General features: G+C 38.9%; 1 protein-coding gene across 7 annotated transcripts in view; it reads right to left on the bottom strand.

Moving 5' to 3' along the window:
- The window catches only part of FRMPD4 (FERM and PDZ domain containing 4), a 958,701-nt gene that overhangs the window by 334,200 nt on the left and 598,244 nt on the right, over positions 1–26,257 (bottom strand). The gene's annotated exons all lie outside the window — the stretch shown is intronic.

The following is a 26,257-nucleotide window of genomic DNA, read 5'->3' as shown; positions in this document are numbered from 1 at the left end:
GACTACAACAAAGCAATTAGACAAATCTAGAAGTTGAGATATTCTACAAGACATGACTTCTTCAACACGTCATTGGTATTAAATAAAAGGCAGGCAGGTATTCTTGATTTAAAAGACCCCAAATAATGATTCATTTGCCTTTAGTCACTCATATGTCAATTCCAGAAAAGTAAGATAATGACAAGGTACAAATAAACAAAGGCTCCTGGGTACAGGTTCGAAGTCTTCATTATGTTCCTGATTTCACACTAATGAGAGAAACAGAACTTGGCAGAAATTTGGCCAGAGATGGATTGTGCCTGCTGGTTCCACACCCTCTGCACCAATCAAAAGGTGTTCAGAATTCACAAAGGATAAATGCTTGAGGGGATGGATACCACATTCCCCATTATGTGATTGTTATGTATTGAATGCCTGTATCAAAGCATCTCATGTACTCCATGAATATATACACCTACTATGTACTCATAAAAATTAAAAATTAAAAAAAAAGTTCAGAATTTAAGGAATGGCTCTAATGTTGGTCTCTGGGGAAACTTTTCTGACTGTGCCCCAACCCCCATCCTTCTTTCTATGGGTTCTCCTTTGTTTTTCTACAATTATTTTCCCTTCTCTTTTATTAGATTTAATTGTTCACATGCCTATCTATCTACCTTACCTTATGAACTCTTTGCCTCCAGAGGAGATAACTCCCTTTAAACCGGTGATTCTCAACAGTAGCCATGTTAGAATCACTTGGAGAGCTTTTAAAAATACCAATGCCAGGGTCTCATCTCCAGACATTATGATTTAATTGGTTTAGGGTAGGGCCTGGGCATCAGTATATTTTTTTAAATTCCCAAGGGATGCTAATTTAAACCAGGCCTCAGCACTCTACAGTTTGCAAGCCAAATCCAGTAGCGACCTGTGTATTTTCATAAATAAAGTTTTATTGGAACACAGGTACACTCATTTGTTTACATATAATCTGTGGCTGCATTCAAGGTACAATGGCAGCGTCAAGTAGTTATAAGAGAGACTGTCTGGCTGGCAAAGCTGAAGCTATTTTCTATTTGGTTCCATACAGAAAGTTTGCTGACTCCTACTTTAAACTACTGAGGCTGACAGAAAAAATAGCTTTTAAAGAAAGTATATTTACCCCACAGATTATTTGCTAGTTGTAAGAAGAAACACATAGAGTACAACAGAAGGATCAAGCTTTCATCACCTGAACCCAATGGCGGAACAAAGAGAAATTATGTCCATCCAGATGTGATATAAGATGTGATACCCCACATCACGCCTGAGAAAAACTTTCCCAAAAGGGTTATTTGGACTTTACCCAGACTTTTAATTCTAACTTCCAGTGACAGAAATTAGAGGTGATGAAAGAAAATATTTAAGCAAGACTACAACAAAGCAATTAGACAAATCTAGAAGTTGAGATATTCTACAAGACATGACTTCTTCAACACGTCATTGGTATTAAATAAAAGGCAGGCAGGTATTCTTGATTTAAAAGACCCCAAAAAACATAATAACCAATGGAAATGTGGGCCATTTCGGGATCCTAGCTTTTTTAAGATATTTTGGGGACAAGTGGGAAAGTTTGAATATGGACTGGGTATTATGTGATTTGAAGGCATTGTTAATTTTGGTAGGTGTGAGAATGATATTGTGTATATGTAAAAAGAAAGTCTTTATTTTTTGAAGGTGTAGCCTAAAATATTTAGGATATATACTCAACATTCTTGTAATTTGGGATACTTCCTCAAAATACAGTACAGATATGGTGAAACCTTAATGATTGTTAAATCTAGACTGAGGTACATGGAATGGGTATATAGTTATGTATCTTTATATGATTTCCTTGGCTTTTTGTATGTTTGAAGATATTCATAATGAAAGCTCTAAAAAAGTTTACACTTGGCCACACAAGCAGCACAAACAGTATTAGGCTGAGGTCAGAGGCTGGTGCACACTATCTGAGTCACTAATGTAGAACTCAGCAGAGAAACGCAGCCAAGAATGGGCCAAGGTCATGAACCAACTGAGGGGGGTCATACATCAAGACAGAAACAGGAGGAGCTTGAAGCTCTCAGAAGGTTAAGGCAGAAGAACAGCCAGGGGAGAGCAGAAAGCATCTATTCAGCAGAGCAGCAGTGTGATCATGGTGCTGCTGGTCAATTCTGAAGAAACCTGTGTTAGTCTTATATTCAACAGGTATTTACTGAGAACCAGGTCCTGTGTTAGGTGCTGGGCAGACAGTGATCAAAAGGATATACAGGGTTTTCAGGGAGATTACATCCTTAGGAGCAGTGGGTTGGTGGTGGGCGGCGGGCAGGGAGAGGAGTGGGTGATAAGCAAGCCAATAAATGAGAATGTCTATGGTGCTAAAAACCATCAGAAAACCAAATCAGAGTGACGGGATGGAGTTAGTGGAGTAGGAAGAGAGGGGCTACTTTAGATGGAGTGGCCAGACACTGGAATTTTCCAAGACCTGAATAATGAGATTTGAGGGAAAAAAAGTGTTCTAGGAAGAGGGGACAGAAGCTCAAAGACTCTGAGGTAGGAAAAAGCTTAATGGGTTGCAAAATAAAGACCATGAGCCAAAAGTGGAGCAGGGGAGTGATCCCCAAGGGGGCAGGAAAGGCAGGCAGAGTCCAGATTAGTTCAGCCATGTAGACCATGTTGAGGATTTGAGAGTAGATTCTCAGTGCAGTGGGGAGACACTGGTGCATTTTATAAGTAGTGGCATGACATGATTTGGGTTGCCTTTCTGGCTGGTGCTTAATAAATGGATTCTAAGGGGGAAGCACTGAAGCCCAAAGAGCAGTAAAGAGGCATCTACAGTAATCCAGAAGAAACACGGTGGTCATCTTAGTCTGTCTGTGCTGCTGTAACAAAATATCTGTGACTGGGTAATTCATAAAAACAAACATTTATTTCTCACAGTTCTGGGGGCTAGGAAGTCCAAGACCAAGGTGCTAGCAGGTTCACTTGTTTGGTAAGGGCTGATCTCTGCTTCTAAGATGGTGCCTTGTTACTTCACCCTCTGGAGTGGACCAATGCTGTGTCCTCACATGGCATAAGGCAGAGAAGGGCAATAAAGGAAGGCGTAAACTGGTTCCCTCCAGCCCTTTCATAAGGCGCTAGTTTATTCCTGAGGGCAGAACCCTCATGACTTAATCACTTTTCTAGAGGCTCCACTTCTTAATACTACCATAATGGGGATTAAGTTTCAACATTTGAATTTTAGGAAACATTCAGACAGTAGCAGTGGTGGACCTTGATTGCTGATGGTATTGATCAAATCAAACCGGCCAATTCCAGAATCTTATTAATGGATGAGATTTTAGGAAGTGATGAGGGAGAGAAAGGAAGCAAGAATGAATCCTTGGGGTTTGACTGGAGCAACTGAGATGGTGCAACTTACTGAGATAGGGAAGTCCTCTTGGTCTTATAAGCAGGGTATTTTGTTCTGAAACTCATGGAGCTTATTCCCACCTCAGGGGCTTTGGATCTCTTGTGGAACGTTTCTTCCCTCAAATCTTATTAGTCAGGTCTAGTCTGAAATGTCACTTGCACAGAGACTTCTTCCCTGATCACTCTGTCTGCTTTTGGGTGGTGGCGCAGAAGGTTGTAACTAGTTTTGATAGAGAAAGCCAGGGTTACAAAAGACTTCAGAGGTGGCAGTGAGGCCATTCTTGCCAAAGCTGCTAGCTGTACTTAGTCCAGCCAGTCTCTTCCTCCTTCTCCTCAACCTCTTATTCTCCTTGTAGGCCACCTTGGAAGTCTGAACTCTCACTTCCCTAGCACAGGCCAAGAAACCATGGGATTTAACTCTAAGCACACAGCTGGCTACTTTCAGAGTGGTCAGGGCCTCCACCCAACTATCCCCAAAAACACTCATCCTCCAAGGCTGTGTCTTCTCAAAGCACGACTTGACCTTCTGGTACAAACTTTAACTCTGTAGTCAACTCTGGACATGCTCTTGAGCAACTTGAGAACAATAGCTCCTACAGTATCTATTACACTACTTTGTAAATACATAAACAAATACAACTTTGTAAATGGACTATTTGTGGACTGCATGAATCTGTGATTATTGGAGCCATTAGCCCTCAGATTTATTATGGTATCATGTAAATTATTATGTTTCTGAAATATTCATAGGATAACATATCTAAGGCCAACTGACTCTCTTTATAAAACCAATATCTTTAATCATCATCTGTCCCAATTTAACAGATTCAACTTATGTTAGATATTTATTCCTCTTTTCTTGTTTCCACATTTATCTCTGGCACATTTGGTCCTCCCAAAGACAGGGAGAGTGTTGGGAGATAAGAATAACAAGGAAAATCTGGAACATGACGAAGACCAGAAATGGGGAGCAACACAAGCCAAAAACTATTAGAAGCAACTGTCCTCAGACTGTCCTCACTCAACCTTCCAAGAGCTGCCAAAATAAACCAGCATCTGCATGGAGAATGATATTCTCCGACTATGAGAGAGGGGAGGAGACAGGGAAGCAGGGAGAGAGGGGAAAAGGAGGAGAGGGAGGGAAATAAGGAAGGAGAAAGGAGGGAAGGGGAGAGAAAGGAAGAGAGAGAGGGAGAGAGTATACTTAACTCACTTCTTAAGTCTCATCAAGATTGAAGGACATAATAACATAACTGATTAATTATTCACCCTGAGGTAGGAATAATTCAGGGTCTTTGAGCTTCTGTCCCCTCTTCCTAGAACACTTTTTCCCTCAATAATAACATAACTGATGAATTAATTTCAAATACATTTAAGTTGGCCATTTTCTCTTAAAAACGTTAAATGAATATGTGACTTGAACATTGGACTTGCTTCTAATCACAGATTTTCTTCAGCTAAGATCTGGCTTAAGTTAAGGGGCATGCAATTTAGTTACTATGTTCTTATTACATTCTCCAACAAAACATGAGAATTAACCCATTTTATGAGACTTGCTAAAAATGGAGTTTTGACATTTTGAGTTTCAGGATTTTGCGTAGTTTGTTTAACTGTTGGTCACAACATCAGCTCCAAGTGTTGTCTTCAAATCAGTGTCATCACAAATTCTTTCATGACCTTAAACTATCAAAACAGAAACAGCAATAAAACAAACTCTAATTAAATGAAATGAAACTCTTTTGTGAACTTGATATTTGGCCTGAACTTGTTTGAAAGCCAAGCTGGACATCAAATTGAATGAGCATAAATGTCATATAAATTAAAGTGGCAGCTTGGCATCCATCCTAGGTCGAAAAGGGCAGTAAAAATCTCAAGAGTAGGGGTAAAAAGTACAAGAAAGTAATATTTTCAAAATCACACTTTATAGTTGTGAAATGATGGTTGTTAATGTGATTTTCCTATAAACCAAGTGACCTTGATTCACATATGACATGGTGCTTGCTACATTCAAACATGTGATGACATCCAAGAGGGGGAGCCATTGAAATGAATACTCCTCCCGTAATTGTAGGCTTAGCACTCTGCCAGTTGGTGTTTTCTCTCTGCTTTAGGCAGACTGCCCAAAAGAAGACAGTGGTTGCCCATTTTCTAATCAAAAAGCCATCCCAGTAAATTAAATATGACAATTATGAAGAAGCAGATGGTTCAACTTACTTTCTAAAAATCTCATTGAAGGTTAATATTACTAATTATTTTATATGGACTTCATCTAACCTCAATATGGGGGGAAGGGGAAGGCTATGTAGCCCTCTTAAGAAAATGGGTTTATTAACCAATGGGATATAAGTAGTACGCTTGCGTCACTTTTCCCTGTCTGGGGAATCAGAAACAAGTGCAAATATTTGCATTGAGTTTGTTTTAAGGCTGTTTGGCCAAATGCCTTTTAAGTGAAAACCTGAGAAACTGATGTGGGACAAGATTGCTATATCTAAGGAATACCCAGAAGAACCACGTGGTCAGGCACAAATGAAGAGCAAATGCCCTCTTCATTTGATGCCTAACATCACCTCTTTCTATTAAAGTGTAATGTTATAGCATAAATATTTGGAATAAAGTTGACCCTTGAACAACATGGGTTTGAACTGTGAGGGTCCACTTATATATGAATTTTCTTCTGCCTCTGGCACGCCTGAGATAGCCAGACCAACCCCTTCTCTTCTTCCTCCTCCTCAGCCACTCAATGTGAAGATGTTGAGGATGAAGACCTTTATGATAATCTACTTCCACTTAATGAATAGTAAATATATTTTTCCTCATGATTTTAAGAACATTTTCTTTTTTTCTAGCTTTTTTGTAAGAATACAATATATAATACATATAACATGCAAAATATGTGTTAATTGACTGTTTATGTTACTGGTAAGGCTTTCAGTCAACAGCAGGCAATTAGTATTTAAGTTTTGAGGGTGTCAAAAGGTTTAACAACTTTTCTACTGCGTGAAGGTCAGCGCCTCTAACTTCCACATTGTTCAAGGGTCAATTGTATATCAAATATCTACAACTATATCTACATCTCTGTCTCTATATCTACACCTCTGTCTCTATATCTACACCCACATCTATATCTGTATCTACACTAATATCTATAGCCACATATATCTACATCCACATTGAACTACTGTGTGCCTGGAACTGCCCTAAGTACTAAATATACCCCAGTGAACAAGGTAGACATGAACCTGTCTTTCTTCACAGAGCTCACTGCTTGGATGGTGACACAACAAGCACACAGCATGATCAGCACTAAAGTGAAGACATGAACAATCCTCAGTGCTGTATGCGCTGAGATGTGGAGGCTGCAAACCAGTTAGCCAGGTGAAGGGAGTTTGAGGAAAAGGGATCCTCTGAGAGGCTGAGCCTTGCTCCCAGTAAGACTACTAATTTGGTGCTCATTTTACTGCCCTGGATATGGAACAGGAAACATGAATTTTAAAAAAAGTGACTGATACAACTTTGAAGATGGTCCACAGATATGTCTAAACTAGCCGTCACAGAGAAGACTGAAAAACACAGAACATTCATGCCATGAATGATGAAAAGAAATCACAGTCATCCCATACAAAACAATTATAGCCTAAAACGTAACTGCAGATTTCCTTGCAAAGTAGCTGTTACTAGGCAACATTAATTTTTTTGGATGGATTTCATTTTACCCCTTGCTTAGAAATAATTCTCCCCCCTTGATAATTTTTTGTAAATCAAAAAGCTTTCTGAAACTTGTCTGACAGTAACAAAAAAGGAGAAGCTGGTGTTTCAGGACCATCTGACATGACTATGTGGCCCCATAATTTTGATGCTCATCTTCCAAATGAACTTTAGCACTTCTCTAAGTCCAGGAAGCACAAAAATAATAACTTTAGTATGTGAAACTCCTCACCCAGAACCTAGAACCATGCAGTATCTGAAAGCTAATAATGATTCTTGTCACACCCTGCCACACTTACATACACTTGCTTCCTCTCTTCCCTGGAACTCATGGGAAGGAGCAAGCATTGAATTTCTTAGTTGGCATGGAATCCTTCTAAATGACCTTTTACTTTATACAACATTAGTTATATCAAAGTCTCTCCATAGGGATTACCAATATTTCTAGAACTATGTTTTTAATTAATTTTGGCACACAAAATTAAATCAGATTTTAAAAATCAGAAAAAAAATCTCAAACTCATTCCATCTTCTTGGTTACTAAACCATGACAGAGGTAAATGTACAATGTAACTTCCCTCAGGTTTTAATTTTGAGAAAGTTCAGTCCCAGAATTGGTGCCCACTCAGTACATTAATTAAAGGTAGGATAGTTTCCAAAGTGGTCAAATCAAAGGTGTGCTCCCCAAGGTTACCTAACTTATAAGGAGAAAGGACCCCCAGTGATAGGAGAATCGTCAACAAATGATGGCTCTGGGGGCTCTCATCTCCTACTGCTAAGAAGTAAACAGTTCTGTTAAACATCATTAACAAATTTTTATTGATCTTGGTGTTGCTGTAGTTCCTGGGGATGTAGCAGAGAATAAAACAGACAAAATCCCTTGCCCTCGTGTGGTTTACATCTTATTACATTATGTTATTATTGTGAATAGCAACCATGCTGCCAGCCATTTAGATAGGGCTTGCGGCTTTTCTGGAAAAATTCGCATTATCCGGTGCACATTAGAGAGACACTGCAGAATGACCATGGAGCCAATCAGAGACAGAAAAGAAGGGAGAGGAGAGAGGCTGAGGGCCCTGATGTCTCTCCTATTTGCCTATGGCCACTTAAGTCTGCCTGCCAAGACATAACCAAAGCACTTAAGTACTTAAGACATTCAAAGAAAGCAACAAAAACATCCATCATTCTGAGACAAAGTTTTTTTATACCCTTGCTACAATAAAAACCTGACCTCTCTATCCATTTTCCAAAATTGTCTAGTTTTGGAAATCTAAAGAACTGAAATCTACTCTTGCTTTATAATTTCAAATCAATTTAGCATGCTCATGACTTGATAGCTGCAGCTGATTTTTTTTCCTTTACTCACATTGCTTTAACACCACAAATGCTTTAGTTGATTGTTGTTACACAGAGTACATTTCTTAGAATGCATTCCACAGAAGGCTAGTTCTGAGGGATGTGAATGTTTTTATAAACATGTACTTTTTTAAAAAAAGTTTTTGTAAACATTGCTCATCCTTCACTCTTGGTATTCCAGGTTTAGAGGCCTGTTATGCAAGTCTGGGGGTCATGGTATACTCACTCAGATCTTACCCCTTCTTTAGGATGATGAGTTTGGTTGTGTCAGGGTGAAGGACCAAGAGACAATCCATCCCTCAAAACCAAGGAGTTCAGAGGAATGCTTACTAGGGCTGTCTCACTTGAGCTCTTTGATGCATATGTGAACTCCTGAGAGCCAGCATTGGGCCGGCCTCCTCAGTCCCTGGGAAATAAGTCTTGATCAGTTTTTGAACATCATCACAAGTCCCACTGAGGATGCTTTAAGTAGAATGAAAATAAATCACCAAATATAAGGATTATGTTTATATTGGTAATAAAAGGAATGTGCATTGCAATGAGCTAATCAATTTTCTTTTTAAATTAGCAAAGATAGAAAAAATGCAGTGTTGGCAAGGAGGCATCAAAAATTGCTTACAAATCAATTTTAGAAGTGAAAGTATGGAAACCCCTTGCAAAATAACTTGACACAGACACACAAACATGTAGATATTATGTGTATGTGCCTATGTATGTATGTATGTATATATAGATGTATTTAAATCCTAAAAATGTTTATAAGTTTTTGATCCAGTACTATCTCAGGAATTTATCTCTCAAACTCCAAAACATTTAATTATACACACAGATATACCTCATTCAAGTATTTTATATAAGAGCAAAGATTTGGAAGAAACCTAAATATTCATCTATAAGTTAATGATTAAACAAAACATGGAACATTCATTAATGGGATAACAATCATTAAAAATGTGCCTTTAAAGAGAATACAGTGACATAAAATGCTTATAATCAAATGTTAACTTAAAATGCAGAAAACAAAATTGTATTTATGGTTTGATGATGATTAAAATTTTTTTTTTAAATCTCCAAACCAGCATAGAAAAAGAGAGTCAGGAAATGTACCAAAACACTAATAGTGAAGTAGAACTGAAAACAACTTCAAGGAGCTCTCAAATTCTACATCTCAGTAAAATCTCTCACATGTTTTATTCTTGCTCTTCCCCTAAGTAGCCTGATCTATAAAAAATGGTTAACTATTCACTTGACCCAGAAAATACCACAAAGCTGTGCAAATCAAGAGGTTCAGATATTTGTGTTCACATTAAGAACATCTGTGAAATTGCCCGGGCCATCAAGGGGATGCATATATGGAAAGCTACCAAGCTGGCCTAAAAAAGGTGCTGAATTTTTGCTGCACATGCTTAAAAATGCAGAGAATAGTGTTGAACTTGAGGGTTTAGACGTAGATTCTCTGGTCACTGAGCACATTCAGGTGAACAAAGAACCCAAGATGTGCCACTGGATTTATGGAGCTCGCAGTCAGATGAACCATACATGAGCTCTTCCTGCCACATCCAGATGACCTTTACTGATTCCACAGAAAAAAAAACACCCTAGAAGAAACTCAAGAAACGAAAACTTACAGCATGGGAATATATTTAGCATACAATAATAAATGCAAATAAAAGTTAAAAAAATTGTATTCTTCCGAAGCACATTCATCACTGCTCCAGGTTTAAACCAATATTAAGTTTAGTGTAGATATTTAATAAAATATGTAGCCAAATAACAGGCAAGTCAAAGAAAGGGCTCTAGAGCCCCAAATAAGTCTCAAGAGAAATTATGTCAAAATAAGAGTGAATAGATGGAAATTTTATATTTTCCAGGTATTGTGAATGAAACTCCTATTGATAACATCCATACGATGTAAAAATTATCAAATTCATCCTTTATTAGATGAGTAACTGGAAATAAATTGCCCATTAATTTTGTGAAAACTTTGCTAGTTGTAATAGTTCATATCACCATCTTTGCAGGTAAAAAACAAAAAACATGTAAGGTACCAACTTAATGGCTTTCATATCTTCAACAAAATTTCTTTTCATTCTCCAAGCTAAGGCAGCCCTGTTGGAAGGGTTTTGTTAGAGGCCTAGCTGTCTTACAGTTCACGATTCCCCAGTGCCCCAGAGAAGCCTCCTGGGACTGTAATCTGCTGGTGTGTTTGTGAAGAGGGCTTAACCAATTCTACATTATGCCTCATACAAGCAGTTGGAGGCTATAATTGTTATTGGTCAGTGCCCAACACCTACACCAACAGATGTCTGATAGTTAAATTTGTCAACACAGCCAGATAAGTCGGAAATTTCATGCTTCAGATGTGGCAAGCTGGATTCAGGCTTTTCTGAGTCCTGGAAATGCCAACCAAGTACACGCTGGGAGCACGTGGCCTGCCTGAAAGTCTCAGTCATCTTTATGTCAGTCAGCACTTGTGACCCAAATGCAAGTCCTGTGTGCAACATTACCTACCCCGTCCCGTGAATCTTTATAAACAGGTACTCTATACCCCATATCTGCTGCAGATCAGCATGTTCAATCAGAACACAAATCCAAATATGGGGATAAAAACAACAAATGCATTGCAACTCTTCTAGGCTGTTCTATGTTATACTTTATTGATAAAACAAATGACTTTTTTCACTGCCATGCCAGAAGAAGTAAGAAGGAAGGAAGAAAAAAAGAGAAGGGAGGGAGGCAGGTGAAGGAAGGGAGAAAAGGAGGAAAGAACAAATGGATATATAAACAAATGAGAAAGACAGGGAGAGAATTATCACTAACACCCAGTGTTTGTCTGCAGTATAATTCTTCAATTATCAAAAAGGCCAGGAAATAGCAGCTAAGACCTTTAAAAAAATGTATTAGGAACTATATTTTAAAATTTTGTCTGGAAATGCAATTAAAAGATTACCTGAATAAGAAGTGAAAACTTCATGAGAGGGGAAAAAAACATTACAGGGTGAAGGCCAAAACAAGTTTCATTTGGCCTTGAAGAGGAGCCACCATTCTGTTTCATCATCTTAAATACTAACATAAATTCCTTCATTTCACCATCTCTCAGCTTCAGCACAGAGATATATGGTCCCTTCTAACCCTGAAATTCTAGGATTCCACTGTGATTATTTCCTCTTTAAAATGTTGTTACTTTTAATTGTGACAGCTATCACTCAGTGATAGCAAAATAAGTCATGACATTTCCATATTGATGTCAACACTATTGCCTATTCCTATTATCACACATATATGGTGATTTAACTTCAAGTTTTACAGAATGCCTACAGATTCCTATCTTTCATAAGTAGTCAAGTGTCTAAGATTTTCTCTAAAAGCTCTTATTTTTAAAAATGCATCTGAGTAGATCTGAAGAGAAATATTTTATTACCTTGTATTCCTTCACAGGCGAAATGCTATCTTGACAAATGGATTACTTGAGAAAAAGATATGTACAAATTCCCAATTTTTCTGGAGACAGACATTGGTCAAAAGACAATGTCTTCTGTCATTTTCCTGAAAATCCAGGTATATTTGTTCTAAAAGCAGCAGCAACAACAAAACTGCTCTTGCTTTAAAAACAGATCAATGATTTGGTTATTTAAAAATGGGGCCTCTGTACAAATAACCCATTTAGAAAGGACATTAGTGGAATATAATGACTCTTTAGAAATTTACAGTTCTTTACACTTCAGTTCAATACCAACTTAATTGTTTTCCAACCCAGGGGGCAAGATAAGCCGAGCCTATCTTAATTTAGATTAATAATGTATCATCTTTTTAAAAATTACCTCTGTGGTCACGAAAATTCTATTAGGGAAATAGAAATAAAAGATAAAAGATGATGAAAATATGTCTAAGAATTTTTTTTCTGTTTTTTCTTTCTCCTTGAAGTAACAGAAAGAATTAAAAAGGGGTAGAATGGATACCTTAAGAATAGATTAATAGGGTTGCCAGATAAAATATAGAACACCCAGTTAAATTTGAATTTCATAGAAACATGCAAGTCATCCTGTATTTTTATTTGTTGAATCTGGCAATTCTACTAGTAGTACTTTATTCTTAAGAAGCGGAGAAATCAAAGCACAGAAGGATAGAGGTAGAAGACACAAAGAAGAAGTTCCAACGTTTCTAAACTGGATTTGCAGTCTCTGCCCTTCAAATCCATTGATGCAACTTGTTCCCTTCTTATCCATGAACTCCTAAGTTTGTTACTTTCTTTTCTTTCTTTTTTTATTTTTATTTTTTCTTGAGACAGTTTTGCTCTTGTCGCCCAGGCTGGAGTGCAGTGGCGCCATCTTGGCTCACTAAGTTTGTTACTTTCAAAAATGAAGTAAGTGTACACTGAAGTGAAATCAAAAACAATTTAAAATATTTTTACTGTATCTAGACTTAGTTTAGATTAAATAGGATGGTCTTATCTCTAGGATATGGGAAGGAGAAAGAAAATAATGCAGACACTTAGACCTGACTTGAAAATTCACAGACATAGGAAGGAAGGAAGAAGGTCTGTCAAAGATGGTAGCCATTAGTCACATGTGGCTCCCTTTTTCTTTCTTTTCTTTTTTTTTTTTTTTTTTTTTTTTGAGACGAAGTCTCACTCTGTCGCCCAGGCTGGGGTGCAGTGGTGTGATCTCGGCTCATGGCAACCTCTTCCTCCTGAGTTCAAGTGATTCTCCTGCCTCAGCCTCCCAAGTAGTCTGGACTACAGGCAAGCACCACCACGCCTGGCTAATTTTTGTAATTTTTTTGTAGAGACGGGGTTTCACCATGTTGGCCAGGCTGGTCTCGAACTCCTGAACTCAGGTGATCTGCCCACCTCAGCCTCCCAAAGTGCTGGGATTACAGGCGTGAGCCACCGCACCCAGCCTAAATTTAAACTAAGATTAAATAAAATTGGGTGCTGTGGCTCACGCCAGTAATCCCAGCACTTTGGGAGGTCGAGGCAGGCAGATTGCTTGAGGTCAGGAATTCACAACCGACCTGGCCAACATGGTGAAACCCCATCTCTACCCAAAATACAAAAATTAGCCAGGCATGGTGGCGCTCGCCTGTAGTCCTAGCTACTTAGGAGGTTGAAGCAGGATAATTGCTTGAACCTGGGGGAGTGGGGGGGCAGAGGTTGCAGTGAGCCAAGACTGCACCACTGCACTGCAGCCTGGGCGACAGAACAAGACTCTTTCTCAAAAAATAAATAAATTAATTAAAACTTTAGTTCATCAGTTGCACAGCTCTATTGATTTCAACCACTCAACAGCTACATGTAGCTATTAGCACAGGATTCCATCACAGCACAAAGTTTTATTTGACAAAGCTGGCCTAAAGTCTACTAAGACCTGACTTGAGACATTCATGCAGCTGGAACACTGGGATAAGAGGCAGTGGTCAGGACTCACCAAGCCTAAAGTTAATACTCCTTGTAGCCAGAAATGTTAGTTTTGCATCTTGACAGTGGGTGAGGCCACTGTGTTCCTGCTCTATCCAGAAGCTCCTCAACCCTGCGGAGCTCACCTAGGTAGCTCCAGATATTTTCAGCACATGGCAAAGTGACATCAGGGAGGACAGAGTCCTGGTGCAGAAGTCAAAGCACGTGGCTTCCCAGCGAGCTCTGCACCAGCTAGTCAGTTACTTCACCTCTTTGTAGCTCAGTTTTGTCATTTCTGAGGACCAGATACCAAATGACTTCGAAAGGCTCTCCTGCCTCTCAAATGCTATGATTCTACAAGGAGCAGTATTGAGAGACTAATGTCCCAGCGAGGGTGAGCAAATCTAGATAATCACCAGAAAGCCTCCTTTTCTAATTTGCTTAAAGTCATCACTGAAAGCCCATGAGTTCTGAAAGTGTAGTGCATCATGCTGTGGCCTCATTTTTCACAGATGTCTGTAGGTAGCATTAACTTCTGCCTGGGACATTGCCCCTGGAGAAGCTATTTCTTTCTTGACAACATAAGCATCTTAAATGTCAGGAGTCTGATTTGTGTTACCCTCCTCTCCCCTTCCCCATTTCAATCACATGAATAAGGAGATGGGAGTGGGTGGGAAGCAATGACTTTTTAGTAAGCATATTATTCTCTTGAGTATTTTCCTTATGAAAAGAATTCTAAATGTTTCTCTTAATAAGTGTTCTGTAAGAAGTTTATGATCCTATGTTTAAAAGGGCCTTAGCTCTAAGATAAGGGGTTTGCACTGTACATCTTTTAAAGGCCTTCTATTCCAAAGGACCAACACTATGAAGTACCTCCCATGTTGATCCGAAAACCTCAGAGATTACTGAACAACAATGAAGTCGTTGAGACATAAGGGGGAATGAATTTAATAGATGATTTACATCAACACTGTCTTGATTACATTTTAAAGTACCTCTTGAGCCACTACATTGACATCAGAATTCTGTGAGCAGAAAGAAAATTAGGAGAGGATTTTGGAAAGATATATAAGACTTAGCTACTGGACCCTAAAAATTGGCCATATCGATGGAGTGACTCATCACAGTACAGAAAAAAAGTGACAAACGTCATAAGGTAATGTCAGATTTTGTGTCATTACTCCTGAGCAATATAGCCATAAACAAAGTACTGTGTCTTTGGGGGCATCAATTTCTAGCCTTCTCTGCAACAAGAAGGTCCCAAATGTGACTGCTAAGAACTCAGTCTCATTCCACTATTTTGCCATTCAAGGGTGATGGAGAAAATGACTCACAGTGAAGTTAAAATATTTTGTTGTACCATCTAAGTACATCAGGCATTCTGGAGAGCACAAGTAATGCAGATTATTACACACTGAGCAAAAATCTTATATTTTGTTAAAGGCAAAGAACTGGCAGCAAAAGTGATCATCTCACAAATATTTAGTATAAACTGGAGCTGGTTAAAAGGGATCATGACCAAGTAAATAGAAAAACTTCATATCTGCAATACTTACAAATTATTTAACTTATATTTCATAGAAATTTTTTTAATTTTCTTTTTGAAATTCATACTCTCTCTTTTGTGCCATTGACAAGTTCTCTCCTCAGACTGAAAATAAATAAAACCACGATGGCGGCAAGTTTTGGGAACCTACTTTTGATTCCCTTCATGACTTTATTCCTCCATCACAAAGCTGAAGTTCAACATTGCAGCCTGGTATTCATGTTAACTGCATTAGAACTATTCTAGAGAGACTAGAAACTACAACAAGCAAAGTTAGTGATTAATCAGACTCGATTTGCAATTTGCCTTCTACTGCAGTCACAATTTCGTTAGATCCCCTAATGGAACTGGAGTCAGATGAAGCTAGGGTTAAATCTCAGCACAGTCAGCCTTATTAGCTACATAACATCAAAAGACAAACTATTCTTGGTGGAAATTTAGAAGATGGGAATGCGATTGTTTATCTTGCAAGGCTTCCTGAGAAATAAATGAGGAAACATATGGGATAGTACCCAGCACATGTTAAGTATTTAGCAAGGGTCTCTGCTACCATTGTTAATTACACAAAATAATTAACAATTTACAATTCAGGGATCCCTTCTTGTTTGAAAAGTAAACTCTCCCTATACATTCACTACAATGTATCTTTTTCATTTTTAATCATAAATTGACCATTTATAATTGAATATATTTATGGGATATAACGTTATATTTATGAATACAATGTGGATTAAATCAAGCTAATTAACATATCCTTTACCTTAAATATTTGAATATTTGAAATTTACTCTCAGCAAATCTTGTTGCTGTTGTTGTTTTTTGGTTTTGTTTTTTTTTTGAGATGGATCTCTTTCTGTCACCCAGGCTGGAGTGCAGTGGTGAGATCTCGGCTCACTGCAATTTCCACCTCCTGGATTCAAGTGATTCTCCTGCCTTGGCCTCCCAAGTAGCTGTGATCACAGGCATGCACAATCACGCCTGGCTAATTTTTCGTATTTTTAGTAGAGACAGGGTTTCACCATGTTGGCCAGGCTGGTCTCAAACTCCTGACCTGAGGTGATCTGCCCACCTCACCCTCCCAAAGTGCTGGGACTACAGGCGTGATCCACCGCGCCCAGCCACTCTCAGCAATTTTGAAATGTACAGTACACTATTATTAACTATATCCACCACACTGTGCAATAGATCTCACAAAATAACTTATTCCTCATGTCTGAGATTTGTACCCTTCGACTAACATCTCCCTGTTCCTCCCACCCCTCAGCCCCTGTAATCACCATTCTACTCTGCTTCTATGAATTCAATTGTTTTAGATTCCACACGTAAGTGACGACATGTGGTATTTGTCTTGCTGTACCTGGCTTATTTCACTTAGCATAATGTTCTCCAATTCCATCCATGTTGTCAAAAATGACATGGTTTTCTTCTTTTTTAAAGGCTGAATAGTACTCCATTGTGTATATAGATATCACATTTTCTTTATCCATTCATGGACACATAGGTTGATTCCATAACTTGGCTATTGTGAATAGTGCTGCAATGAACATGGGAGTGCAGGCATCTCTTCAACAAAGTGATTTAAGATCTTTTGGGTAAATAACCAAAAGAAGTGGGAGTGGGATTGCTAGATCATATAGATATTTTATTTTTATTTAGTTTTTTTTTAAATTTTTTTGAGATGGAGTCTCACTGTTACCCAGGCTGGAGTGCAGTGGCACGATCTTGGCTCACTGCAAACTCCGCCTTCTGGGTTCAAGCAATTTTCCTGCTTCAGCCTCCCGAGTAGCTGGGACTACAGGCGCATGCCACCAAGCCTGGCTAATTTTTGTATTTTTAGTACAGGCGGGGTTTCACCATATTGGCCAGGCTGGTCTCAAACTCCTGACCTCGTGATCTGCCCACTTTGGCCTCCCAAAGTGCTGGGATTACAGGTGTGAGCCACGGCGCATGGCCTATTTTTAGTTTTGTTAAGAATGTATCTTGCATCTAAAAATGTGAATTGATTTTTTAAAACTTTTGAATTAAAATCTAGTATATACAATGAAGTACATAAATCGTAAGTGTATAGCTCTGTGAGTTTTTACATATGTATAGACACTTGTAACTAACACTTTTGCCAAGATATAGAACATATCCAGAACCCAGAAGTTTCCCTCTTATGCCTTCCCAGTGAATACCCAGTTCTCCCCGGAAGTTTTCATTATTCTGACTTCTGTCACCATACTGTATGACAGTAGTTCATTCTTGGCATCACTGTATAGTATTTTACTATATAACTATACTACTTTTTTTTTTTTTTTAAGATTCCCATATCCTGGAGGTAAGGCTAGCAAAGGAAGAGCTGCCGCAGTGGTAATTGAGGTGGTCAATGGCCAATTACACCACTAACAGACATGGACACTGGCTCTCAGATGTGCTAAGACCACAACCAAGACAAATCTATTGTATGCCTGAGAAAGAATGGAAGGGGAGAGAAGAGGTAGAAAGTACTTTAGGATTTCGGAATTTGTCTTATATCATATACCATCCTGCTCATCTAGTCCTCAGAGACTTATAAGAAAAAAAAAAAAAAAAAAAAACAGAAGTCCCTGACATGATACCCATGTCAATTTAAGAAGTTGCATTATTAATATAATTTGTATTAAATCTCATCTACAAGAGGGATTTCCAGCAAGATATTGATCCATGATTAATTCATTTGAATTATGCATTTCTTATTGACCTGATTTCAACCTCTCTCAATTGTGATACCTTATTAAAAAGCTTTCTTCATCGACGTAACTTTTCTTCCGCCTCTGAGTGAGATTCATTTCACTCTATAATCAATAAGACTAGTGTTCCATTGAGCATCTTTCAGGCAGTTGCTTTGACATTATTTCATCTGTCTTAGAATTTCTTAGAGGCTCAGGTTTAATGCCGTAAAATAGAAATGAACAGCCTTTAATCACCAGGTCTTGTGAAATGGTGTTAACACAAGTTTAACGTATCTGTGGCCCTAAGAATGTTTGTGGGATCCAAAACAGTGAAAAATATTTATGAAGGTTTTCATTTGCAAATTTTGTTACTAAAAACCTTCCTAATATCATTAAACATTAGACATTCATCTCACTCGGAGACAAAGAAAGGATGGCTTCCCTATTGTTTTAAGATTTCTTAACTCGGTAGTTAAAAGAATAGAGCAACCCATGAACACAAAGCTAAATACAGTAAAGAAAAATAGCCTTCAATAAAATTTAAAAAAGCTTTTCTTTATGTTTTGTTTGCCAGTAATTGCATACTTTGATTTCTTTCTAGTATAACTACTAACTGTTCAGCAAATGTTTTTCTTCTGGTATGGATGAGAACAAAAAACAAATTGTCCGTAATGATTCTTTAGGGTCAGCCTCTCTGCCTAGCCCCCACCCCGCCCTATAAGGCTAGCTAGATCTCTTTATTACAAAATAATCTCCTTTTCTGATGACAAATTCTTGCCGTTTTATATATTTATCATCATCGCCACTTGTTACTCTTGATGAAAAGCCTTTGTCCTTCAAGCTGCACCTCTTTTTTCTATCATCCACTGCCAGCCCCTTTGTAGCCAGTGACATATTAGGTAAACACACAAGAACTGCTGAGGCATTTTCATGCAAAGATGATGATGAGTCGGCTACGGTAAAACAAGCAGAGGAGCAGATAATTCATTCTGGTTCTTTTATTTCCTGGAAGCCAACTGAATAGGTAAAGAGTGTACCAATTGAACAAGCAGTCAGCCATGACGTACAAACTCTGAGAGGGTTAGATAGACCCCAGTATGCTTTGAGGATCTCATCTATCAAATTCAAGGCTGAACCACAAAAATTAGAAAAAGTCCCTCCTAATCAATCCATCCACATACTTTCGTCCTTGGCTGCTCATAAATTTTCCTCTGTTCACCCACTGCATAAACCATTTAGTCTATATTTGGGTGCCAACTCTCCCAAGCTTTTCTCTATCATGTAATTTTCCACAGAAATAGGTTGTTGCTTTGTACCTCATCATTTGAGAGGGTCATTTCACTTGGTGGAAATTTCAGCTGCACTGAGCTCCTTCCAGATGTTATGAGATTTAACTCTGAACACCTGGTTTCACTCTGAAGGGCTGGGATTTGTTTCCAACTATGAGGCAGATAGGGGTGTTCTTTATGTGATTTCCTAAGTAAGGTTTTGCTCCTGGGAAACTTGAAAATCTTCAAGTTCAATGAAGAGAAGCAAGAGATGGGTAATCTCAAAGCTCACCTGAAAGCAGAGTTCTACTTATTTGTGCACATTCCAGATGTGTGATAGGACTGTCAAAGGAATGATTTTAAAGGCCTTGGATTGCAATTAGGAGGAAACTTACTGTGAGAAAAACAAAGCACTATCTTAAACTCCTCCAAACAGCTTTTTCAAACAAGATTCCCTCCTTCTCTTTGGACTGCTTTATTTGTGGGTTAAGGTGCAGGTTCTTATCTACCATTTTGCTCAGTGACAATCTAAATTATTCTTAGAAACTCTTTGATTCTCCTTCTTTTTCATTGTTTTTGATTACATGTTCATATACTTTCCTTAAAATTCACCAAAGGCTCTTGTTTTAAACATATTTGTGAAATATACAATTTTTGGTGTAGTTCAGTTCCCTCTTTAAGACTCAATGTGTAAAGGGTAACCTTTTGTTGATTGGCGTTTCCACTCGGGAATGATTTTATTATAAATTCAAGTCCACTTAATTACTGACCTTGTGACAATTATACAGAGTAACTGAAGGACTGACCTTGTCCCTTGGTATTACTAAATAAGATCTATATTCTCAGCACTGTGGGATCACAGGCAGCAGGTCAGAAAGGGACTTGACCTCTCTACACCAAGCTGCTCTAAGTTTCCATCGCATAGACACGATGGGAAACACATAATTTTTTAGTGTGCTCTTTAAACTGCCTAGCCCCACAATCTCATGTGATTACACTGAAATTCTGCACTTAAAGCCATTCAGGTCATGTCCAATTTCACTGATAACCAATAGATGTTAGCTGATGTGCCAAGGCACCACCCTCCGACTTCTCGCCCAGTGTCTTTCCACCTTACTGTGCTTCCATACCTGTTTCTGCAAGACTTGTCACAGGAATAACTCTGAAACTTTGACTTACAATTGGGAAACATATCATGAGAAACAGAACGTAAAGAATCGAACTCCTCTGGACAGCTTTCTCAAGAGATATGGGGGAAAAAAAAGACATCAGCCATCCAAAGTCTGCCTAAAAGTCCCTCTGACGTCTAAGCAGGCCTGCTGCTTAATTTCTATCAATTAGATAGGTTGGGAGAAGGGGCACAGCCTCTTTTCAAATTATATTCTGAGGAACACTGGTGCATATAATAAATTATTTCCTAATTAATAACTTTTAGAGGAGTCATGCATTACATCTCCTTCTTAGAGAGGTACTCAATATATGTAAAATTGTGGGATGTCCTTTGGCAAACATACCTACTTATTTTTGTCTACCCTTGCATTTTCTAAATTTATCTGAAGGTATAACCTTGTTTTCCTGTAATACTCTTTGCAGCTACTTTTAGGAAAACATCCCATTGTGAAAAAGGACACAGAGTAGAGAGATCCAGTGACCTCTTTCTATGACTCTGGATAAAGCTCCTGATCTCTTTCCTCCTTGTCCAGGGATACAGCAGTCTGCCAGACAGTTACCAAGGCTTCATCCAGGTCTAACATCCCATTATTTTAAATTCTTTTTTTTTTGTTTTGTTTTGAGACAAGGCCTTGCTCTGTCGCTCAGGTTGGAGGTCAGTGGTGCAATCACAGTTCACTGCAGCCTCAATCTCCCGGGCTCAAGCGATCTTCCCAATTCAACCTCCCAGGGAGCTGGGACTACAAGTGCAGGCTATCGCGCCTGGCTAATTCTTGCATTTTTTTGGTGAGATATGGTTTCGCCATGTTGGCCAGGCTGGTCTTGAACTCCTGGGCTCAAACGATCCACCCACATTGGCCACCCAGAGTGCTGGGTTTATAGGTGTGAGCCACCATACCCGGCCTTAAATTTTATATTAATGATGGTAATGCCTAGCATATTAGTTCAAGGTCAAATTCTACAATACAATAAAGACATAATTTGTATGTGTTACATTCAATGCTACATTGGGGGTAGTACCTCATGTAATCACAACAATCTGTTGTGCCAGTTTTTGTGGGGCTGTTATAATGGAGGCAGCTTAGCACCATGAAAGCATGCCAAGATGATGAGTTAGAAACAATTTTACTTCCAGTTCTGGCATCGAACTGTGAGACTTTAGGCCAATCCTTTCATCTCCCCGGGTTCTAGTGGTCTCACCTATAACTTAAAAGGGTTGAACTAAATGACCTCTTGGGTCCCCTTCAGTGCTAATATTCCATGACACGAGGCTCAGTAGACTTCTTCAATAAAGACAAGAAAGTGTGGCTGCTGTGTCTCTGCTTCTGCAACTTGTCATTGAACCTATTGATTATTTCACGTCAAGGCTTTGATTAGAAATGCAGTTTCTAAATATATTGTTGTTTCAAAGAGGATCCTGAAGCACCTTTACTGGCATGATTAACACTCATTCATTCATCAGTTTGCCCTCATTTATTAAAAACCTAATATATGCTAGGTGTTGTGCTGAACTCAGGCAGCACAGGCATGAGAAAGACAAATCACTGCCACCAAGAAGCACAGAATTCAATGGAAAATAGAGATGAATAATAAAAATCATCATAAAACGATGTGATTAGGGTTTTATTTTAAATCAGGGTTTCTCAGCATTGGCATTATTGAGATTTGGAGCCAGATGTTTGTCTGGTGGGAGCTGTCCTGTGCACTGTAGGAGGTTTAGCAGCATCCCTAGATTTTAGCCACTAGAGGCCAGTAGCACCGCCTGCCCCCACCACCAGATGTGACAATGTCTCCAGATGTTTCCAAAGTATCCCCAGGGGAGAGGGAAGGTGGCAAAATCTCCCTTGTTTGAGAACAATTAGTTTAAATATATTCTCTTAGTATTAGGGAATTTTCTGTCTATGTGCTGTGCTCTGAGTCTGACTATAACATTTTAAGTTTTAAGGATGGAAATCATGCCTATACTTTTTTGGAATAATCTCAGTTTTGTAAATATTTATTAGGTACCTCCACAGATGTAAGGAGCTATCCTACTCACTGAGCATTTTTAAAAACTAGTAGACATAATTTGCTGCCCCTGTTTGGGGCAGGGGGTAGAGCACAGAATATAGGTAATACCAGCCTTATGGGAAAAGTTCCAGAGAAGGGCTATAAACAAGATGAATTAGGAGGAAGCCATTGACCCAACAAATGTTTTCTGAGTCCCTATTATGTTTACAGCCCTATTTTGGGCTCTTGGGAGAAAGCAGTGTACAAGATAGACAATTGCTACCAGGAGGGAACCTCCATTCTCATGTTTAACAAACAGTTAACACATATAGTATGTCAACTGGTGGTGAGTGCTTCTGATTAAGACAAGGGGATAACAGGCTGATGACAGGGGATGCTGGGGGCTGATGATAGAGGATGTGGGGGCTGGGCAGTGGGCACAATTTTAAAATTGGGGATGCTGGGCAAGTCATTCCCCACATTCCTCAGTAGTCCTGAGGACTGCCCTAGAAAGGAGGATGGGCCATCATATGTAAGCAACACCAAGCACAGAATTTTGCCTTTTTTCAGCAAACAATTATTGCTTGCTATGCTATGCTATGCTAGGAGAGTCACCAAGTATAGGTGAGAAAAGCCCCCAGCTTCTCTGGGTCACAGCATCCCCAAGTATGCAATCCACAGTGGGCACTCACAGCATTTCCTCTGAGCCCTCTCCGCTTCCCAGCCCTGCCAGTATCATACCCCTCTGCCTGGCAATCCTTTGGATCTCTGTCCTCTATTTCTGGGTCACCCCATTTTTCCTACCCCCTATGTTTCTCAGCACCCATGTTCACAGGAAAAGAGGGTCCCTTCTCTCTTATCCATTTCTCCTAAGCATGTCTTGTTGCTTTCCTTGCGGTCTTTAAAACTGACTAATTAGGGAGTTTTATGTTCTGCTCACTGAAATTCTCTTGTCTCACATCAGCCTTTCTACTTGGGTGCAAAGAGCTGCCTTCACCACTAGACTTTGTGTTTCTGTCCCTGACTCTCAGCACCTGTGTCTGTAGGGGTTCTTTGGGCTCCTTCATTCTCCACCAGGTCTTCTTGCTCTTCCCCAGTCCTTTGGTCTTTCCTCCTTCTCTGAAAGTCTCAAGCCTGGTTCACTCTCCCCTGTGGCTCTGTTTCTATGTTGCCTTCCTCTGAGCATGCTTCCCCACCTGTTCAGATTCAGAGGCAGCACATGAGCACACCATTGGGTTCCAGGCCATGGGTGAAGACCTTCTTATGGATTATTTGTTCTCATCTCCTGGTATAGTTACTCCATTTTGAAGATCTTCCTTCTAGGATCCATCTGCTCAGACTCTATCTCTGGACTATCGTGTCAGCAGTCCATTTATAATTTGACCATGGCCAGAACAGTGTCAATTTGTAATGGTGTTCTGGAAAGTCCCGCTTGCCATCCAACTGCATGTGAATCTAAATAAGATGCTAAGATGCAACTACTTTGGTATATATTTGCTAACTGTATGTGAAATCATATTCTTATCTTGTAACTAGGATACAATTTCTTCCAAAAAAATACTTTAATAAAGAGAACAACACTTCATGAGTTATAAGAACACTTTTGCCTAATTTCTTAATAATTTTAATCAACTTTGAGCAAACTTGGCCTGCCCTAATAAAGTGGAAACACTGAAGGAAGCATATTTCCTTACAGTTTCATAGTTCCTATATCAAGGGCGAGAAACCATCCTGATTCTCTACTCTACAGTTCACAGGCCTCTGGATAGAGTTCAAATATTTTTCAAGTCTAAACATGAGGAAATCATATGGCCTGTTGCTTTCTGTATTGGCTGTAAAGACCTCCAGTGACATTCACTAATTCTGTGACCCCAGTTTTGCAGCCCACAGGCATGTCTTTTATTGCTTTCACTCCAGTTGATCATCACAGATGTCAGACAGATCACTGGAATCCTATAACCACAAATTGTTGGGATGGAGTCCTTAAAGTTTATATAGAATATGTTCCTCTTTGGCTGAGGACTCTAGAGGGCACCCTGAGAGCCAACCGGGCTTTAGAGACAGAAGCCCCCAGACTCATCCATATAACTCACCTTGGCTCATTTTCTAGCTGTATGTGAGCATTTTTCTGAATCATCTCAGATAAATTGCTTTACCTGTCTCTCTGTCATCTCAACCGTACAGTGGAGAGACTATGAGCTCTCTATTTCCCTGTGCCATTCTGATAATTAGATAATGTCCAAAAATCACTCCGGGCTCTTCACAAAAGGCTGCTCTGTAAATATAAGATATCACAATTGCTTTGATCAATCACGTTAGGAAATAAATCAAGCACAGGCATTTCTGACTTCCAGCATCACGGAACTCTTCCCAGCTGTTTTAACAGGCAAGGCAAGGTCGGGTCCTCAAAGAAATGATTATTGCAGCAACTTGCAGTCCCAGTGGGACTCTGGACACCTTTCACGGGTGGAACAGATACTTGCTTTAGTTCAAGCAAAATAGTTCACATGACAGAAACTAAATTGCTCATCCAAGTTAGCCGAAATATTCTGCAACAAAGGCCCAGCTTATTTTCCCTCTTTTCTACTGTAATGCAGCTGTACATACTCTAATTAAAGGTAAGAAGATAATAACACTTCAATTTCAAATGAAAATGAAGAAAAACTGGTATGAGTCCTCTTCTGCTTTGCCCTTTGAGCTTGCCCTTTTCTAAACACAGTACTCATTCTGCAAAGTTGTATTTCTGAAAATTTAGTAACATATTTTATAAAGTATTTGCTTTTTACTTTGACATTTTGCAATAAACTGCATATTTATACCTTGAAAAACTCACAAAAAAATTATTCCTTGGGAGAACTTAACTGGTACCTTAAACAAAACATTAAATAATTAAAACGGAGTGGAAAAGATATGCTTTTATGGGCTCAGAACAATTGAAGAATGTGTTATCAATCAAAATCATTTTTCCTACCAAGTTACCATACAGTTGAGCCCTAGTACCAGAGTGGAATCCATTAGAAGCTAAAACTTCCAATACTGATTTTCCCCAGAGACTTTGCATTCTCTCCTCAAAATTTTTGTCCCTCTTCCCAGCTTCTCATTCTCAGATCAGATGCACAGGTTTTGGTGCTGAAACTTCAATCTATGTGTCAGTCTACACTCATGACATAATGAATCCTTGAGTAATCACCAGCATTGCTTCTCAAGTGAAATACCATTGAATGATGCATACTTGAACATCTCTCTTCTTTTTGAGAGCCAATATTTATATGCCAAGAATGCTTCATTCTGTTTTGTTAACTCTGCTGCTGACAAATTGCCTTGCTCCCAATCTAACGTTTGAAAAAGCCCTCTGAAAGATGCGCGCGCACACACACACACACACACACGGCAGCATATCAATAAAATGTATATATATAATAGATATATTTTTATAACATATTACAAATTATCATGTGTCTATTCAATTGAGTATTCATTGTAACAAATATTCAGTAGATTCTGTTGTACAGGGTGATAAAAGAAAATACCTTGAAGATCTAAAGAGCAGCAGACTTATTTTTAAATTGCAATTTATATGATAAGTGTATTGGAAACCATGGACTCACATGTCCACATAACTGCACTTCAGCTCCCTGAGGGCAAATCCAATACCTAGTTTAATTAAAACCTATCCTTCTATTTTTAATGCAGCATGTAAAAGAGCTCAAAGAGGTGGACAAGAGATTTA

Source organism: Symphalangus syndactylus, chromosome X, assembly GCF_028878055.3.
Source record: "Symphalangus syndactylus isolate Jambi chromosome X, NHGRI_mSymSyn1-v2.1_pri, whole genome shotgun sequence".
In the NCBI taxonomy this organism is placed as follows: Eukaryota; Metazoa; Chordata; class Mammalia; order Primates; family Hylobatidae; genus Symphalangus; species Symphalangus syndactylus.
The sequence above is the reverse complement of the archived record's forward strand: the minus strand, read 5'-3'. Positions and strand labels throughout refer to the sequence as shown.